The following is a 20,212-nucleotide window of genomic DNA, read 5'->3' as shown; positions in this document are numbered from 1 at the left end:
CTGTTTATAAGGGGAACCCTAGCTTAGATGTAGACATCTGACGGTTGAGTACCTAAGTCAGGGCAGATAAATCCCACCACAGACCTCTCATGAGCTTTGGCCACCTTGTATTGTATTGCATCAAAGCAGAACACAGCAATGCACAGGGCATTGGACAGGGTGTGAGATGCTGGGGCGGCTTTTCTCTTTTCACCTCTTTTTCACCTCTTTTCCCTGTCTGCCCATTTGTATTTTGAGATGCTCTGTCCATTGCTTGTGTCTGTAGGGTATCTAGCATGCTGAAGCCTTGATCTCCTATAGCAGTTTTTAATGCTTGGGGAATAAAAATAGCAATAACAGGCTGAGCTGGTGACACATCATACCAGATCACAGAAGGGGTATTGAACTTTCTCTTGATATAAGTAATTACTTGTAGTATAAGGCGTTGGAGACATAAGTACAGGGTGTCCATCTTTGGCATATAACTCTGATAAACATGCACAGAGTTTCCTGTTTTGTTGGTGCAATTCAGTTCATGGTCCAAGAATCTACGTCAAAACAACTCAATATTAAAGTGATAAATTAGAACTATTAAATATTTAATGATGGGAAGAAAAAAAGCTGCTAAAAACATAAAATATCTACAGGGTAATCTCAATTGTATCAGATAGAAATATTAGGTTAGCAGAGATGATTCTGAGTTTTAATATCTTATTTGAGGCTATTCCATTTTTGAGAACATGCAGTGCTATTGCCATATAAATTTATGAACAAACTCCTGAGGCCACATTTGTTTTCTGTCTGTTGTTTTTCCTTGACTTTCATGACACTTTGGGATTGTCAGTGCTGGAGGAGGAGCGATATTAATTTTTATCTCCTGGTGCTGAATCCTCACTATCTCACACCTGTTTTTTTGGTTGATGGAATTCCAGGACTTCACAAAGCTTGTTCCAAAACTCAAGACATAGACCTCTAATGTGGCTATCAGAGGTATTATCAGTAAATCGTTTCAATCTGCCATTTCCCAGTTCTCCCTCACCAGGATTATGCCACACATGACAGATTTGGTACAGAAAATGCCTGAAGTGCAGCCTGCTGCAGGGAGAAGGACGAGAGACGATTAGCCCTCGTCAGACTACATGGCTGTGAGCAGAGTAAAAGCCTTGCCCTCAGGACCCCTGGAGAAACAGACATAAAAAAAATTAATTTACATGTCAAGATCCTTACTTAAAACACAAAAAAACACCCATGTGATTTAAAAGATGTCATAAAAGGATTCAATTGTATCATTGTGCATGTGATGTCCTTAAAGAACCTTGCCAGTATTGTTAAGGCTCTCTACATCCTTGAATGTTAATTGAGGGAGATAATACAGACGGCATTATGGAAACGGTGAGGTTTTACCAGGATTTTGGTTTGAAACGGTCCCTGACAGCTGCTGAAGACTGCCAAAATACTGCCTTGGACACAACATTTTTCACAATGTTTGTTTTCAGATCAGGGGGTTGAGAAAAGATGGCATTGTATTCCTTCTAGGTGTATGTGGAAGGACCCACCTATGAAACACCATCACCGTAGAGCCAACCAAGCAGCTCTTTAACTCTTTGCATCAACAGCTCCCAGTAATGATAGCACGGGAAGGGAAGGAGATCGGGTCACGTAAGAAACTGCAGGGGGGGATTTGAAATAGAGATTACCGGAGCTGGAATTTGGCCAGGTCGCTGGGGTTAACCCCCTTGCTGTTGCGAAATGCCATGGGATCTTTAATGGCTCTAAGTGTTGAGGAGCTTGTCTTTCACATCTCATCTGATGGCAGGAGAGTGGGGAATTAGTTTACTCTCTGTAACACTGGGCTTCTGTACTGCAAGTGTCACAAAGGATATTTCTTTGCAGGCAGATGTCGGCTGCCAGTGGGAAGCTGAGAAATGCCAGTTTTAATTAAAAGCTTTATTTTCAAATACAATTCAGAGATTATAAGCAGTAAGAAGGACTTCTCCGCTGGGAGGCTTCAATGTGCGGCCCTGAGCAAAACAGCAGTAATTGAAAGACAAGGCCTAATTCCCCTTCTCCCAGCTGGGTCTAACCATGAGGCAGGGACATCAATCCAGCCCTTGAAGGAGGGCTGGGAGCATCTCGGATTTGTCATTGCCTCTATTGTTGGAGGGAAGGAAGCCAAAGCAAGGCTTTTAGATCTTCCTATCCTTTTTCTTTAAAGTTGGCTTATGAAGAGAAAACAAAACAGAGGGGCAAAGCTGTTAGAGAGGGCTGAAGGGAACCTATGTGACACATCTTCATTGCCTGCACAAATTCCCATTATAAAATCGTGTTTTCGCATCATTTAGGTGCACATTAGCACAATCTCAAGCACTCGCACCCATTCTAATACACGCCAGTATGGTTCTGGGCCACAGGAAAGCTTTTATGGATTCAGCTCGCTATGGTAACCTCACACATTTTCCACCTCGTACAAAGGCATAGCTAAAAATGGGACAACACCAGACACAAGTACTGTATGCTGCCTTTACTTCGATGGCTAGTCTCCAGGGCTTTTATTGGCCACTTGTAAACAATTCACTGATTTTAAACAAAAAACAGCTGAAATAACAGTTGCACCTGCTCTACAAAATCAACCTCACCACGTCTGCCCTTTGTCTTTACAAAATGGTTGTGGTGCCTGCACTTCCAATCTCTTGATGGGTCTGTTTCATTACTCCTCATGCTTAACGGAATTAGAAATGATCAGTGGAGAATCAGTTATCCCTTTGGATTTAATGCAATTCCTGCTTCCAGTAATCTACATTCGATCCTTTTGCAGAGGGGCAGATTTACCAGCAGTGCCCAGAGTGAGTTTTATTTGCAGTTTTGTGTCATCCCACGCAATGCCCACTCACACACCAGTAAGTTTGGGTTCCCTCCACGTGAGTCCCCATCCCCGTTCTTCAAGAGTGACGCTCCCATTTGTTGTGCCCACCGAGTGGAAATGGAGCTTTTGCCATCCTCTTAACGGGAACAACTGCATGGTAGCCACTCCTACAGTCTTGCAGAGTGACTGAATCGCTGAATCATTCTGTCTGGAAGGAAACTCAGGAGGCCCAGCCTCCTGCCCAAGGCAAGGTCACCCTTCAGATCAGACCAGGTTGACCACTTGCCTCTTGAAGACTTCCAAGGATGGAGATTGCACAGCTACACAGGGAAACCTCTTCCAGTACTTGACTGGTCTCCCTGTGACAAAATTCTTCTGGTCTCCCTTATTCCTTCTTTCTAGTCTACCCTGTTCCTGCTTACATTTCAACTGCCTCTTGTCCTCCTACAATATATCACAAGGAAGAGCCTGGTTAAGGCATGACTTGTGTTTGGTAAATCCATGCTAACCCTTCCCAATTAATTTATTCTCCTTCCTGTGCCCAGAACTATGCTCCAAGACGAATCACTCCATGATTTTCCCAGGGACCACAGTGAGTCTGACCAGCCTCTACTTCCCCAGACCATCCTTTTGGCCTCGTATTTTGTGTCAGCCTAATCTTGGAGGAAAATCAGGTCACATTATCTATTGAGTTCCATTGAAAAATAAGAACTGGTCTCAATAGTAACAAAAGCAGGACAATGACACAGTTTTTATTGGACAGATAAAGAAATAGGGATTTACCTTAAAGACATCGTGTTTCAGCCAACACAGCAGGGACACCAAGAATTAAAAGCATGAACTGCAACCACTTTTGTAAGAATTAAGGATCCTTAGATGAGGCAGTAACAGGGTCAGATGTGCCACGGACTTCATACCTGCACACACATGTCCCTAGGTTGTGCTTCCACCACATTGCACATGAGGTGCTCGCAACCCTTTTCCCATGGAGCATCAAACCCAGATCTTGCTTTATAATGGTGTGAATTCAGAAAAAAAAAAAAAAAATTAGGGCAGATCCGCAAGGTTTACCTTAATAACACATAACACCAAAGTGTTATGTGCTTTTCCTTTCCTTTTCTCCTCCTTCCTGCACATTTTTCCTTGCCTCTTCCAAGCCCCACTGCTGTTGTACTATATCAGGTTCTGTACATATATTTAAATGTAATAAGATAGATTACAAGAATTGATTTTCCCCAGGGTCGGGTCGATAAGACTGTATAAGCAGGGAATATACAATGGTTCAAAAAGAGCTTGCTGTAGTAGATTAATTAATGATATGCAGTATAGAAACATCCAAGTAACCATAGCTCTTCTCAGCTCACCTGAACTATTAGCTGAATCTCTTGCGGGATTGAACAGCTCGCTGCCAACCTAACAATATACAAATTTCTCTCGGAGACATCACAGCAGTGCCAGAGCTTTTGAAGATGCAGAGGTTACTTTGCCCTTACTCTTTCAAGGAGAAATCACAGTGTGAAGTAAATAAACTTTTGAACAGCACAGCACTGACCTGCCTAATCTGTATTGCAATCTAATAGGGAAAATAAAAACCTGCTGTAAATTCTTATGCACTTTTTATTTCCCATAGATATTCTGCTTTTGGAAACAGCAGAAAAAATGGACACTGCTTTTTGGCAGTTTGGGAAGAAAAACATACTGGACCATCTGTATGGACTAATATATTTTTATGAGTTGGGCTTGATGATTTTAGAGGTCTTTTCCAACCTAAATCATTCTATTAAAGTGGTCTGATGCTTAGAGGAGGGTTAGGAGATATAAGTCCAGCTCTAGAAAATACATGATTTACTGCTGGAATTTTTTGGAGGGAGGAGAGAAAGGTGGAGTGCATGCTGCGCCTCCGTCCCTTGCTCAACCTCCTCTTCATGTGCTCAAAACCAATGGGGCTGCATAGCGCTAGGGCTGGGTGCCTTCATGGGTTAGTGGATCTGGCCCAGATCTTATGGTCCTAGCTCCAATGAAACAGCCCAAACAAAGGTCCTGCTCAGTATTCAAGAACGTTTAGAATGGCTTGATTCTGTCAGAAAAAATCATAAAACATAGGTGTTTTTTTCAAAATGGTGTTTTTCTGAAAATAGAAGACAATGAAATGAAATGAAATGAAATGAAATGAAAAAGAAAAGAAAAGAAAAGAAAAGAAAAGAAAAGAAAAGAAAAGAAAAAAAAATAATAAAATAAAATAAAATAAAGATGATAAAATAAAATAATAAAATAAAATGTCTTGGTGCAATCAACCTTACCAATGAACCAAGACATATAGTTTCCCAGTTCTAGTGTGGCAGCAACTTTCGGCTCTTTTAGTCCTGCTTTTAAAGACACGGTGGAAGATTTTGAAGCTTCTTATGTCAAAGCCAAATCACTTGAAGGGTTTCTGCAAGATCTAATAAATATCACCTATCAGAGAGCCTAGTCCAACAGTGAACTGCTCTGGGGAGAAAGGTGTGGGGATGTAATTGCCAAAAGAGCTACAGCAAAGGGCAAGATCTGATATAAGATGCAAATGAAGAGAGAAGCGATCGGGAGAGGTGGGTTTGAACACGGTAATAGGGTGGCGCTGCCCATGGTTGGGGAGGGAGCAAACTGAGCCAACCACACAAATCCTGGTGAAGTCTCCCACCTTTCGGGGTCTCACTTGACTCCTGCAAGCTTGGCTCCCAGTTCTGTCTCTTTCAAATTGTCTTTTGTTAAACCAACTCTTAAAATGCCGCCTTTGATGGAGAAATGAAGAAATAACAGCATCTAACCTTTCCTGTTTGAATCTTAACCAGCATTTTCCCAAAGGTTTTCATCATATTTGGGGGGCCAGTTCTGTATTCTCACCCCTGCTGTAGCTTTTTCCTGTTTTTTGCTGTTTTTTCCCCCCAATAAAACATTTGTTTCTAAAGCTTTTGAAGTTGTCCGTAAGAGGAAAAGGTGTGGAGCTCTTATACAGACCAAAGCCTTCTTGTTGAAGAAGTTACCTTACCAACAAAAATGATTTACAAGTCTTGCCTAACCCAACTCTGACGCATTGTGCAGTCAGGATTGTTTCTGGATTCAGGAAATTTAATTCAGGATTACTTCTGATTTCAGGAAGGACAGCGTGCAGCAGCATGGATTGGGGTAGGCTGGACGTGAATGAAGCACAGAGCTCTAACACTGGGTTTCCACACCAGCTCTGATTCAGCAAGCTCGTTCACTGAGCAGTAAGATTTCCCTAACAGGTTGCTTGACCTTTTCATTACCACTGTTTATGGGCCAGCAATGTGCAGCATCTTTTCAACTCTTAAATGAGCACTGCTGGGTGAAAGGTTGATATTTTAAGGGAACTTTCTTCTGCTTAAAGTTTATTATCACCAAATGTAATGCTGTCGACATCTGACATTTATAGAGGACGTTTAACCTCTAATAATCTCCAAATATCTTGCAAATGAATGAGCCAGATGCTCAGCTGCTAAAAGTTTTCAGACCTTTACTGATATCACCGGAGCCATCCTAATTCACACCAAGTGACTGATGAGGCAAGGTATGTGGCAAAGCGAGGTGACGGCCTCAGTCAGAATAAGTGATTCAGCTGGAGGAAACAAAGTTTGGGACAATAAGCTCCTTCTTTATGACTTTGCATGATCTCCAGGAGAGCCGTGGACCCCCAGATCTTGCTTGTTTCTTCCAAATTTGTCAGGTTGCTGAATAAATTCATCACCATTTCCTCTCCCCTCACCTCCTTCGTACCCTTAGTCACAGGAGTTCAATGCACCTAAGATAAATATCTCTGAAGTTTCTGCCTGCAGGAGGTTTGTGCTCTAGGGATGGAAGCTGGTCTGGGATCAAAGTGTTTCTTCATGTATGGTGACAGGTTCAAACAAACAGGTAAATATTCCCAGAGCCTGGGAATATTTAATATTAATATTTTGGATATAAACATACAGTGATTTTCTCTGTCTCCAGACCGTGTAATTCATAAAACATCAGAATCCCTTTTCTGGTATTGATGTGAAAACAACTCTAACCCTATATGACAGAGGTTGGGAATGCTTTGGGAAGACCACTGGCTGCTCTGGGCTGGCAGTTTGCAATTACATTTGCTACCTAAGAGAAAGTAAAACCAACGCCATGCCTGGGAAAAAGTAGAGAGGAAAAGGACTATCACCCACCACCGTGCAGCATGAATCCTGTCTGTAAACGAGGTCCCAGCTTCCTTCCAGCTCCTGGTTTTCACGCTTTGCCTGCTAGAGAACAGGAAAGCCACTTGCAAGCTGAGATCATGTCCTCTTCACCTTGGGACTGTCTGGCTCACCTCACTTTTCAGATGAAGCTGTTGAACCTGGTGTGTTTGTGGTATGTCCTGATCTCATCTGTCTCTCTGTCGAGCCTTGGCACTGGTCTCGGTTGTGTTGGCACACAGAGCCCTGGTGCTGCACTTCTCTCCGATGCCTTTCTTGGCCAGGGCTGTCTGGTTGTTTCATTCTTATTCTCCCCTTTGCACCCACCTGAAACAGCTCTGTTGGCTGAAAACCATCCGTAAGGAGTTCCTTACTCAGACATAATCCAAACACCCTCAGACACACGCACTCAGACATACTCAGGCATACTGCAAAGCACAAAAGCCCTACAGAGACGAGCTGTCGTGCACTGTCTCAGTGTCTCAGATGCCATCTCATGAGCTTGGCCGCAGTCTTGAGCTGAGATGAAATCCTGATGAAATCTGACTCGTCCACACAGGGAACCAGCTTTCTTGAAGCATTCCCATTTTAAAATGCCTTCTGACACATCCCTAGCCCTTGCTCTGGGGTTCCCTGAACAAAAAGCCGTTCAAAATCAATAGCCTCTTCAATAGGAATCCATTTGTCGTACTTGAGTAGAGCCAAGCGGGGGAATAATTTTGCCGTCACTACTTTCCAGGTGTAGATTATTGCCAATAGAGTAAAATACAGCATCTTGGAGATATGTGCAAGCTTGCTATCAGCAGTGCAGATCGAGGACCAGAAACAGTCTGGCTTTTAGGGCTGCTCTCACAGGTAGGTGTTAGGCTCTCTGTTGTGAGTCCTTCCATAAGCCATGGAGACATATTCCAAATTTTAAAGCATCAGGCTCCTAAAAGCATTTCAAGTCCTGCAAGTAAGTTGAAGCCAATATTCAAAAAGGAACAAAGAAATAAGAAGGATGGGGAAAGGCTCTGCTGTTTTCCCATCTCTTGGTTATTTTTTCATTCCTGTCCCCATTTGTGTACTTGGGGCTCACATCCTCCCTCCAAGCGACGGCATCACACCATGGGTTCACCTTCAGGTGAGGCTCTGTCATTGCCACAAGCCGGCTGCGGCATCACAACGATTTCAGGTTGTGTCTCCTGCCTTGTCAGTGGGACCTACATTCCCCAGAGCTGGATGCACGACCTTGCCGTGGCTCCACCAGCAGCAAGCTCAAGCAAGCCCACCTCAGCAGGTCGCTCCAGCTCGGGCAGGATCAACTTCTCCAACTTCTGAGGCATCTGCAAATGTGACCAGGAGTGGATTTGCTTTTTCCACCAGAATTTCAACAGAGACTGAGCAGTGACATGTCCAGAAAGTTGGCTCTGAGATGCCGCTGGAAACATCTCCCTGGAGCAGCAGCCACCCAGGTACAAACACTTGTTTTGCTCTGCCAGGTAGTTGTGTTTTGATCCTGTTGGGTTTTTGCTTTCTGCCCTTTTCCAGTCAGAACCACACAGACTGAAATGCACATTAAACTTCGGCAAACGAGTGGCCAATCTTGCTGCAGAAGTGCCAGAAGTGCTGCCACCAGCAGTGCCTTCTGCCAGAGGACAGCTGCTGGAATGTCTTCCCCAGCAGAGCCCTGGTGCCCACCTCAAAATATTGATCACAATCCATCTCAGCCTTTCTATAATTTTATCCCAGGCTAAAATCAGGCTAAGCATGAGTTTTCGATGCCACCGCGCTTATCCTGTAGTATATTGGTGCAGCATGAACTTTTACCTGTCCTCTAGAACTTTCCCAATGCTATGAGATCTATGAAAAATCAACATTTAATGGTTTAGAGAGCTTTTCAGCTATTTTTTAATAATCTAGGAGCTAGGTACATGGCCTGTCAATGTAAGTATGTCTAACTTTTATAGTTGCTGTTTAATATGCCTCCTAGTTGCTCTTAAAAATCAAAAGTATTTCCTCATTACACTAAGATATGGATATAAAATCTGACTTCTCTCTATTAAAAATGAATATTTATGAAACTTTTCATTTTTTCTGAGTCACAATCACCAATTTTATTAGCCTTATTTGGTATCGCACATATCCTAAAGGTTTCTTATATCTTTACATTAGCATTGTTATTAAGACATCTTTCTGTCCTTACTTCCCCCAGCCATAGATTTATTGTTGATATCCTCAAATTCTCTTTCCAGTTGCCAATACCTCCTAGCTGGCAATATATGCTATCGGCCGTTAACTTAAACTCTCCGATTGTGCTATTTCCCCAACTCCCAATATAAACAAGGCCTTGCCACAATTTAGCATGCAGGATTTTGTGTAGCTCCTTGCTCTTGCTTTGTCCTGTTTTTCTGCTTGCACTGTGCCGGTGAATGCTCTCCCCATGGCATGTGTGAAAACACAGCAGAGCATCATAGCGTTGCTGAAGGTATCCCCAGCATGCCATGAACTTCAGCCTTTCCCGTTATCGGAAAGGATAAGGTGGAGCTAGGAAAGGTTCGGGGAAAGGTGACAAGCAATAGCAGCTCCCATGGCAAGAATGATTATATGGGCTACATGGTCTCTGTGGATGGGGAAATGGGGAAAAAAACAAGGGGAGGGGAGAGATGTAATAGAGATCTGTAAAAAGATGAAGGGCATGGAGAATTTGAACAGGAGCCTGCTGTTCACTGACTCTTTTAAGCCAAGACCTAGGGGACATCAGTGAAACAAGGAGGTGGCTCATGCAGGGCAGAGGAAAATGCATCACACCAGGCACAGACTGCAGGGCTCATTGCTGCAGGGGCCGTGTGCTGCAATTTTTCAGGAGCTCAAGAAAGTGTGAGTAGACAAAACCCTTTAAAAGCTGTTGAACACCAAAATGCCAATTACAAACTAACAGAATTCATTACCTGCAAGGAGGATTCATTAACTGCCAAGAAGTCTGTTCTGGTGCTCACTCGCAGAAGCAGGATATTGAAGAAGAAGCACTTTTAGTCTGAGTGATATTTGAGGGATGTTTGTTCTTACATACTTAAGATCTTTTCTATGCACTTGCAAAATGCAGGTCCTTTCATAAGTAGGAAGAGATCAAATCCCATACTTTTGTCATTTTTTTCAGTGAAACAACCCAATTTTCCCCATTTTATCTGAGTCTCTTTCCAACAGAGACCTTGCAATTGAAATACATTTCATATTAAAGCCAGAGTCACAGCTGACAACATAAATTGGAGTAACAGAACCACTGGGATGCCTTCCGGATGGGGATCGTCACAGCACATTTGATGCAGACCTCAGGTTCTTGACGTAACGTGCTGCTCCATCTAGGAAACGCTCCATTTTTCTTTTCCTCCCAAAGGTGATTTTACTTTGTGTTTTCAGTCTGGGTTTAGAGAGCCAGTGGTGGTAGCATGACATGAAATTTAGCAGCTGTGCATACATTCTAGGGTTGTCCACTTTGCTCTGGCTAAATTAATTATGCCCCACTTGCAACTGCAAATGGAAAAATAATTATATATATACATATAAATAAGTATATACAGTTACTAAGAGAAAAGCTCCATTTCATTTTATTTATTTTATTTCCTTGTTGGACTAAGTGCACTGACATACTGCCACAAGTTCCCAGCATGTAACATTAGGGTAACACAGTCTGGTAGGCTGGATCACATCAGCTCAGGCCATGATGGTATCCAACGTGACATGTTATGACACAGAGCACTTCATTACGCACCGGAGTGTTTAACTTTGCACACAGATACATCTCTATTAAGACCGGAGCACTCTTACAGTGGTTGTGCTATCAACAGGCACTCCTTATCCACATCTCCACTGTAAACCAGGTGAGTTGGGAAGCTAATTTCTGTATTTTTTCTGCCAGGAGAAGTTTCTCTAGCACATAGCTCAAAGCACCTAACTAGCTCCTGGTCAGCACTGCCCTTGGGGAAGCCAGTCTTCCTCCACTGCCTGTAGGGACAGGCAGACAAGTTGGCCAATGTAAATAATTGCCCATCTCCCTGAACTCTTTGGTATTTGGATAAATGTAGCAGAACAGTATTAGCAAGTATGATACCTATACAGTGTTGTCCTGGCTCAGTATCAGTGCAACAAACAGGAATGTTGTCAGTCTTCCCCGTCCTTCTCTTCATTTCTTCTAATTTATTGTAGCACCAGGGTATCTTAACATCTTGGTTGCTGCTGGAGATTCAGGCTATGTCCATGTACAGCACACCTGCTGTTTTGCTGAGTATATCAAGCATGTCCATGAAGACTCCACTTGTTGTGCTGGCCTGATGGCAACAGGATCCCACTGACACTTCTGATGCACTCTGGCTGCTCTTGGCCTGCCTCCGAGCAGGATGTCTCTGACGGCTAGACATGGTAGGAATCACAGAATTACAGAATCACAGAATTGTAGGGGTTGGAAGGGACCTCAAGAGATCATCAGGTCCAACCCCCCTGCCAAAGCAGGTGCCCTAGAGCAGGTTGCCCAGGTAGGCGTCCGGACGGGCCTTGAAATATCTCCAGAGAAGGAGACCCCACAACCTCCCTGGGCAGCCTGTCCCAGTGCTCCGTCACCCTCACTGGGAAGAAATTCTTTCCCATGTTGGGGCGGAACTTCCTGTCTTCCACTTTGTGGCCATTACCCCTTGTCCTGTCCCCACAAACCACTGAAAAGAGGTTGGCCAAATCATAATCCAAGGAAAGTTGGGCAAAAAAAGGCACTGGCACCTCCTCATCAAAACATGATGTTCTTGCTCCGACAGACACTTCAGAATTGCAGACTGAGATGGTTGCAAGGCAGATTGCCTAGGTTATACGATTATTACCTAAATTACCTACTCGTGGAAGCATCAAATACAGCGCTGGGAACAACGTGGCCAAGGGGGAATTAAGTGTGAAACACCTCCTACACTGCGAGCTACCTGACTCCAGCTGGATGGAGTGTGAGTGGGAGCTATTGCTTTCTGCTAGTTGACATTTGAAATTATCACTACTATTTGTCACTCTTTTAGTCATAAAACAAGTTACTGAGCGTTTTGCAGAAAAGAGATGTACCTTGCCGGAAACAGATGCACTCAGGACACTTGCAATGAAATCAGCAATCCATTACACGATCGCTTTTCCCTGGCTGAGACTACCAAGCAGAACCCATGCTGTAAAATTAAGCACGTCGTAACCTGCTCTGTAGCATCTGACCTCCTCAGAAGTCATGAAAAGCCAGTCGAGCATTTCAACCTGGGAAGAAGAGGACAAGGCTCAGGAAGCTCCCGACGGCTCAGTCGCTCTGCATCTGTTGCATATCTCAGCCTACGTTGCTCCAAGTGCCTTTTCACCACTGCTGCGATAGCAAATTTTTATGGATTGATGAAGCAAAGATAGGCGGTGGCATATTGATTTAGGAAAGGTGGGGAGGTAATTTAGCTGTCAGGCCAGATGAGGGAGGAGTGGGATTTTGTGGCATTAAGTGAAATAGGGGAGAAAAGGGAAGTCAAACATGATCTTCAGCCTAACCAGCCGGAATGCAAGAAAAAGAATGGTATTGTTAAGTGTATTAGTTAACAGAGGTAATGGAAAGGGTTTAGAGAAAAGTGACTCCTCTGGGAGTCGTTTCAATCTGAAACGTACAGTTTCTGAAGTGCCCCGGTGGAAATTCAGATAAAGTTGTAAACAACAGCAAATGAGTGGAAGACAAAAATGAACGGCGGAATAAACACAGCTCTGACTATGAGCTGAGGTCTGCCAAAGCAGATAAATAATGCAAATAGTTGGTGATCCCCAACTGAAATAATGCTCAGCCTGGGACCTCAGAAAGGTGAAGGTGCAAGTCAGAAGCTTTGGACAGGGGAACAGAAGAGAGATGCCAGCAAGCCACTGAGGTACAGGACAGTTTCAATCCTGCCTGAGACCAAAACTGCTAGTTGATAGGAAAAATAAATAAATAAATAAAAAATAAAACATCTGGAGAAAGAGTCCAAAATATGAGAACAATGGAGAAGGGAATAGCTTCAGAGAGAGAAGTACTCAGCACCCACGGAGGTGCCTCCAAGTCACAGAAGCCAAAATAAAGCAGGAGCTCAAAGGGTTCGTGATAGGAGATGAAAATGAAGCAAAGTTTTGGACACTCATTCAGGTGGAAATCATTCCAAAGCAGTTTCCATGGAGACAGGGGATGTTGGATGGGAGTGGGTAAATGGGGAGGGAAAAATGAGCGCAGGAGAGGATAGGAGGAAGTTAGGAGGGATGGAGCAATAGCTGGAAAGGCAGATGAATCTAGGAGAGTGATCTTCATGGAGGCCGGGGTGTTTCTGAAAGTAAATTAAAGTAGGTGAGGCAGAAGGAAACGTTTGTAGAGCCAGGGAAGTTGGAGCTGATTTTGAGACCTGAAAGTGAGGAAGTGTGAAAAGTTAATTAAGTTCAGACCAACACGAGAGCTGCACAGCTTCAGAAAGAGCATGCTGCATTTGTGCACATCCTGGCCGAAGTTTTAGGGAGAGCCACATTTGTGCACAGATGAATTTTTCAACCAAACTCTTTTCTGGTTTATTCCCATCTGATGTCCGTTCTGTCATAAGCTGACCATTGCTGGCAGCTGTGGGGCTTCCCAAGTCCCTCAGTGCCCAAACTGCAGTCCCGATTTTGTTTAGCGGGCCTGGATTATCGTATGTTTTTCCCGGACAGAAAAATTAGCTCTCCTCTTCTGTGTGCAGCAAAAAAATGGGCAGCAGTGGTTCAGTAGCATGGTGGCTGAGGAGAAGCAATCTCCCCAGGGCCTTGAGAAGAGAGGGAAGGACTTAATGCAGGATGGAGAGCATAAGTCGTCGAGGGCTTCCTCGAAGCCAGCAGGCAGGGAACTTTCCAGGGAGGGGAAAAGCCAACCGAGTGGCCACCACCTCGTTCATTCCCCTGCAACTCACAGGACCAGATCGCTGGAGATGTGAGCCCTGACTACAACTGCTCCATGTGGACAACAGCAAGGTCTCTACCGTCCCCAGCCAGGATTTCCCTGATCTGTCCCAGCTAGGACTCCATGCAGCAGCCAGCACGGACAATATTCATTCCACCCTGCCCCTTACCAAAAACGAACACGCTGACAGTAACTTAAAGGCAGAGAAGTGCCCCTTGGTGGCTTCCAGCTCTGGGGCATGGCCAGGATGAAGATGCTAAGGGAACAGCGTGCCACCCGTAAATCCCATTACACGCTCTGCGATTAGCCCCAAGTGCCAACAGCGTGCCACGTGGCTCGTGCTGCCATGACCAAAGCAAGGTGCTAAATTGCTCTGATTTAGCTGAAATCGCTAGTATATCTGACTAAAAAATACATGATTATAACTGCTCCTTTGTGTGTCTTTCCATGTTCATTTGAAAGAAGTATGGCAGATCATAAAACACAGCAACATCCCCCAAGCCCAGAGGGTTTAATGAAGAATTAAGGAGATTGTAACTGCATAGCTGAAATAATAGGGAGGAAATTGAATTATTCCACCCATATTAAATGCATATATTTGTGAGCATTTCTGCCAAAATTACTTTGCTAACCCGTGGTGTGAAATACAGTCTGTTTTCACATGGGTGCATTAAACAAAGATGCCTGCTACAGTACAACAGCTTTGAAGAGAATGGAAAGGCATCAGGATGAAAAAGCGCTCCTGACGTATGGTTATATCAGCTCTAAATTGTCTCACAGCTGTTTCTAGCTCCATTAGATGGAAGACTGGGTAATTTATAGAAGTCATTTTTAACAATTTGATTGTTGGTATATATCTGCTGAATTGATTGGCTGGGGAGACAGATCTTTATTTTTATAATAGCAATAACATCCTTTGCAGATTACTGCTCAATTTATCCCTGATGTTAACGGTGCTAGCTATCAACTATCCATTTATATTATGCTGTTATTTCTTAATTATCAGTCTGCTCGTAGAGGAGAGGAGAGTCCAGAATGCGTGAGATTGGCTGGGCTGGACAAGAAACCCCAGAACCTGGGGGTCCGGCTCATTCCCTTTTGATATGTTCACAGCTCTGGCCGAGATCAATGGGAATTAAACATTCAGGCTCTCAGGCTTGGGCTTTTTTTCTTCCTTTTTTAGAAGTTTACTAATCTTCTGTGAGCTAGAGTGATATTTCCCACCGAAGTCAATGGGAGTTTGGTTACAGACAAGAGCGATGTACATAACACACCTAAGGATGGTGGAGGCAATCGTCTTGAAAAAGCATTAGATTCCTACTCAAATCAGAAGTCTTTGATAGTCTTTGATAGGCACATGGGGGATTGGTAGATGACCAGAGCAGCGGGATGAGTAATCCCTGATGGTGTCTTTGAGGGCAGCCAGCAGTGGTTGGCTCCCAAGAGGCTCGGCTGTGCCCCATTGCATCTCCTGGGAAGAGTTTGCTCCCAACCCCTCAGAGCCAGGATGTGGTTTGTACCTCAAAGCTTAAATATATACGTTCTTTTCTGATCCCTTTTGGGAATGTGCATTTATTTCCACTGCATATTTTAAATTAGCACAAGGGTGTCAAATTAGAAGTGCTGGAGTGCAGATTAACTATGAAATCTTCGATAACATACTTCTTTTCCTCAGCATTGAATTTGTTGCTTCTCAGTTATGTCTCTTTGCTTTCATGTGGTGGGAGAAGATGGGACGTGTCACTCTGCTTTCCATAGACTATTTGGTTTTCTGCAGATTTCTCTCATCATTAAATAGATTTACTATATAATTCTGAGGTACTCAGAATAGTAGAGATTTACTATATAATAATAATTCTGCTTTTTCAGTCACTTCAGAAGAGACACCACTCTAGCCAAATAGATAAAAGCTCAAGACTTCCCCAAACACCAAGCTAAGTGCCTGTGTTTTGTACTGTTCAAACTGCAGTCCTCACTAGCTGAAATTCCTCTCTCAGGCGCTAGTTTTGAAAGCCAAATCCCAGGAATGGTGCTCTGTTTTTTCCTGACCTCGGTGAGTGTCTCGTTAAAGCAACAGGTTGGCGAGAGGTCATTCAGTCTTTATGCTGGCAACCAAGGGGCTCTCTGAAATAATCCACTTTTATAGGAATGAAAGGATGGAGGAAAGCAGACCCTCTCCGTGGGGTGGCTGCAGGTAGATAGCAGACACTGAAAATTAATGGAAAGAGAACAATTTGTTCTCGTTTGGGGCTTTGGAAATTGAGAAGCAAGAAGGAAAAGCTGCTGGACGAGCGGCCACTCGTTCTCCACTTGCTCGAGGGATGAGTTAATATTAGCATTGTAGCGAGCACTTACAAATTCCGGAGTCATCTACCTTCTGTGCTATTTCTGGCGAGGTCTTATCCGTCCCTTTTCATGTCGCACCCAAGTTTCTTCTGCTCAGACAACCAGTGACACCGCTAATTTACGTCATACGCTCTTCATTCTCTTTCATCTTTTCCTCAAGGGGGGAGCTGTTAAATGTTGGGAAGTATTTGATTTTCAGACATTTTTATTAACCCTTGGATTGTTTGAGGATAGTCGGGAGCAGGACTGGAGACTTGCTTTTTTTTATAAGCGTGGATTTTGTTTCTATTAAAAAGAATAGTGTCCACAAAGCTTAAATGTCACCAAGCGCAGCAGGTTTATAGTGACATCAAAGGCTTGAATATACACACGGGCAAGCTCCCCTGGAGTTTATCAGTGCAAATCAAAACAGTCTCCACTCAGCTGGTAATCCGTGGCTTGTAAGTGATACTCAAATCCAATTTATTAAAAACACATTAGTTTTTCAAGCACACCAGATTCCTGATTAATTTCCAGCACCGTGGGTTATTTAATGCTGTAGGTTTCATTGTCATTTTTGATTTTCCACAGAGTGCCTGATTGATAGAAGCTATTGTGAGCCTGTTCTTTGAGCACATTGTTCTTGTCAAATAACAATACAAATCTTATTGATGAAAAGTCAGTGTGTCTTTTATATATGGCAAAATCATCATGCAAGCTCTGGGACCATGTGCTGAGCATATGCACAAATGAATGAAGGATGGTAAATTACGCCAGGAAAGTTTGATACTGTAGAGGAGTTACCATGCCAGTTGAATAGCTGAATTCAGCTGGTGTAATGTACCCCAGCAATCCATGACTCAGATGTTAATCAGTGCTAGATGCTCTTTTTATTTTTATGCTGCTGCTGAATGTTACAAAATCAAGTGTCTTGTACCAAGAATGCAAATCAATTTTAAATTAAATTAGCCTTTTGTTTGGAGGGCACTTGGGATTTGTTTGGGTTTTGATAGCTGCCCCTAGCAATGGCTCTATAAATCGCGGGTGGCAGAGGTGAAAATAAACCCACCCCCCTGGTCTTCTGCTTCATCCCTTTGCTCCCCGTAGGATTTCATCTCACACAAAACACTCCCTGGGCAACCAGGGGACCCAAACTCTTCCCATGTGCTCTCCCCTCTGCACTGAGGTGCCGCAAGTGAAGGGAGAACAAATTGCATCTTCTGTGAGCAGTAAGACCCTCAAGCATGAAAACCAGAACTGGCAGTGGCTCTGTGCTTCTGTCAAAGTCCCCTCGCCACTCCTGGGCTGTGACACTGATTTAGCTCGTCCAGCTGCTGATATAAAGGTCAGGCGAGTTGGAAGTGGAGCTGTAGTCTAGAGGAAGAGGTTTCTCCCATACAGAGTAGCAATGCTTTTCACAGCAGGGCAAGTGACCTATAGATATCAATGTGCACCTTCGCGGGTGTCTCAGCTAATGATGTCCTATGAGCTACAGAAGTATTTTCCTTTTCTCCTCTGTTAAGGATAAATACAGATGTATTGTAAAAGTAGGTTGTAAACTTTATGTCTGTAAAAATGGAGGGAGCATCGGTTTTAACCACTGACACTACCAGGTTAGTCCTAGAACAGGTACAGGGTCTATTGACCTCTTCCTCAGCCAGGTCTCTCACACTGGTTAAAAATCTGTAAAAGGATTATTTCTGTTTTCAAACCAAATTCCAGAAGCTCTGATCAAGCATCTGTTCTTGTCAAGAGCAATGCGTTCATGGAAACAGCCATGAAAACACAATTCAGTTTTCCATCCCCAATCTTGCAGGAGCACCTTTCTCCTCCTGGCTTTGCATGTGCAACTTTTGTGGATGTTTCTGCTAAGCAAAAGTCTAGAGTCCTTAAAAGATATCCAGTCCTAGCCTTTTATATGAGCCTCCTCTTCATCATTCTTACCTTTTTACCAACCTAGCGCTCTGGCAAGCAAACTGTCCTTTCCTGAGGCAATGCCAAAAAGACTGCACCGTGCTGAAGGAGCTGCTGGGAGCACTTAGCACCAGGAGATCCTCTGCACTACTGAGCAGTGTCAGCTTTGTGCACAGGGAACTGCAGCCAAGAGCCCCAAGATAATTTCCAGAAGCAACTGTATGGAGATCACTGGAGAAAAGGTGATTTAGCTGAGGACAAGGAAACTGAGAGATCTACTAACATTGTTTTCCAAAAATGAACAGAAAGAGAGAGAGAAGAGGACATCTTTACTTAAATGTGATGTTTTAGACGTGAGAAATTTATTAGAGGTTTTAGTACATGTGCCATGTTCTCTCTCTGTTTATCTGCCTCAGCCTGAAGTTTACTCATGTCAGAGACCACCTTGCTTGCTGAGTTGGGAAAGAAGAGACGGAACCTGTCATAGCCAAATAGACATCAACAGCCTCATGGGATGATGTTACCAAAGTTATTTTATCAGCTAATTAAAGAACAAAACAATTTGTAGACAGATGCTAATCCATGTATTTAACACACCTATTCACCTTTCATCTTCAAAGAACCTAAAAGCCCTTCTCACTCTAATTCCACGTGATCAAATATAGGATGGGCAACACATTAGAAAGCGGAGGATAGGAATTAAATTCCTTCTATAAGAGCCTGGAAGGCTGTAGAAACCACGAGATTAACTTTCTCTGCTTCTTTCCACACTTCTGGCAGGGCATCTCTCAAGCATCCTTTGCAGGACCAGCAACTTCATAAGACCAAGGCCTTTACATTGAGGGAGTTAAACTGACTCCCACCAACACTGATCAGATCCGTTTTCAGTTGCACTCACTCTGTGTTGCTCTTCTTTCCCATGTTCAGAACCAATAAATAAATATTTACTGCTCTGTCTACACCCTTGGAGTGCTGTGAGCAGAGACGTCTATCAGTGGGCACTGCAGGTGTGGGAATTTCCAACACCTTTTCCCACTTACCTTTCTTCTTTCATCATCGTGATCAGAATTGTTTTTCGACGGCAAATCATTTTACCTTGATGAAGTATTTCCTTAGCCTGTGTGTGCTGGGGGCAGGTTTGAAGCAGGAGGGGAAATGTTATCTTCCAACTGAATCCCCATCCTTACGCCACTGCACTTCTGCTTCATGGGAACTTTTAAATATTTGGTCTCATTTCTATGAGTGAATCTATTTCAGCTTGACTTTTGGTAGTTTTTACTTTCTGACCCCCAAGATGAAGCTTTCTTGGCCCATCAAGCTACCCATAGAGGTGACAAAAAAAATCTATTACTTCCACTGTTGTCAGCCAGGGCAGGCATGCATTTTTTGGAGCTGAAAAGCAGGGTTTGCTTCCTTGCTGCTTGGGTATGCGAGGGATTTACTGCATCTGTTTGCCAAACATGGATTTGTTAGGAGGATGTCTGACTCAGAATAAGAAAAATGGCTGTAACAACACACTACCTGTGGAAGAAAATGGCTTAAACTTCATCAGCTACAAGTCAGCATCCTTGACTCGGGACTTAGCTCCTGCATACAGATTCTGAACTTTCCCTTATGAATCACCCCCTTTCCACAGTCGCTTTAAGCTTTGACATGAAGTTGTATAAATCTCCTGCTAAAGTCCGTGATTTTCCCAGTGCTGGTAAAGGAAGAACATTAATTACCTGAAATTGTCTCTGCTCCACTGAGGCACAGCATTTGCCTACAGCATAGCTGATTTTCTGGTATGAAAGCAATTCCAGCAGATGCCTTCCTTTCCTCTTTACTGCTACCCGTGCTTCTTAAAAAATCCCCCCTGCATTCCCTAGCATACAATCCCCTAACTTTTAGATTAATCAAGATATAAATTACACTCCTGAGAGAGAAAAATCTCCATGTCTTGGAAAAAAACCCAACCCTCGCCAGTGTGCTGCAGTCCAGTGCCTAGGCTTCGACAAGCATGCA

The sequence above is a fragment of the Cygnus atratus genome, chromosome 1, assembly GCF_013377495.2.
Source record: "Cygnus atratus isolate AKBS03 ecotype Queensland, Australia chromosome 1, CAtr_DNAZoo_HiC_assembly, whole genome shotgun sequence".
In the NCBI taxonomy this organism is placed as follows: Eukaryota; Metazoa; Chordata; class Aves; order Anseriformes; family Anatidae; genus Cygnus; species Cygnus atratus.
This window is presented reverse-complemented; position numbering follows the sequence as displayed.